This window comes from Alnus glutinosa, chromosome 7 (assembly GCF_958979055.1).
Source record: "Alnus glutinosa chromosome 7, dhAlnGlut1.1, whole genome shotgun sequence".
Taxonomy (NCBI): Eukaryota; Viridiplantae; Streptophyta; class Magnoliopsida; order Fagales; family Betulaceae; genus Alnus; species Alnus glutinosa.
Window position 1 is genome coordinate 19,953,890 of NC_084892.1, and position 987 is coordinate 19,954,876.

Below are 987 nucleotides of genomic sequence, written 5' to 3' on the forward strand. Positions count from 1 at the left end.
ATTTTTGTGCTTTGGATTTCGGCTGAATGTGTTTTCTTGTTTTTTTTTTGGGGGGTTGAGAAATGCGAGATACTATAATTCTATTAACTATTCATTCAACAAGACTTTAGTAGTACTCTTAAGTAATCCGGGGATTACTTCTTAAATAAATAAAGAAAAATTCAATAATTGATTTGAAGTGTTACGGCAACATATCAATTAACCCAACATATCAAAATGTGCCTATTTGACCAGACATCAATTAACCCAACTTATCAATAGCTCAGACGGCCAAAAAATGTAAATATGGGTAAAAATTACTGATCCTCCTTTTCTTTTGGGGCTGTGATTATGTGTATTGTGTACTATAGCGTCTATATACGAGTCATTACTACAAGAAAGCTGCATGATAATGTATTTCAAAATTGAAATGGTGTAAAGTTTGCTTAGGAAAAAAAGAAGAGAGAAACGGTGTAAAATTAGAAAATAGGAAAATGTACTTGAAAATGATGTAAAATTTGCTTACAAAAAAAAAAAAAAAAAATGGTGTAAAATTATTAAATAGAAAAATAAATAGAGACCTCCCATTTTATTCCCACCCCTTTACCCTTTCGATGTGGCAGTGCGATGTGGAGTGGAGGTGCTAGACCATCCTCCAAAATGCATTACTGTATGTGAGTCATGTGACGTTGTAACTTTGCATTGTCACGTCAGCCTAAATTTTTTTTTTTTTTTGCCAAACCTCTCTGATAGGAACCGTATAGGGGGTGCAGCAACTCTCTGACAATTACTATTAAAAGAGCCTTTTTAGTCAAGAATATTGTTTTAAATTGTTTACGCAACCGAATGAGAGAACAATGGATGGATTATTACCTAGTTACGTACATTGAGATCAATGGATAAATAGGATTAAAAACCGTTTACGCAATCGAATGGGAGATTAGTGTTGACGTGCAATCTACTAGTTGCGACCATTTTGTATGGTGGTTGGGGGTAGCGCCGACCTAA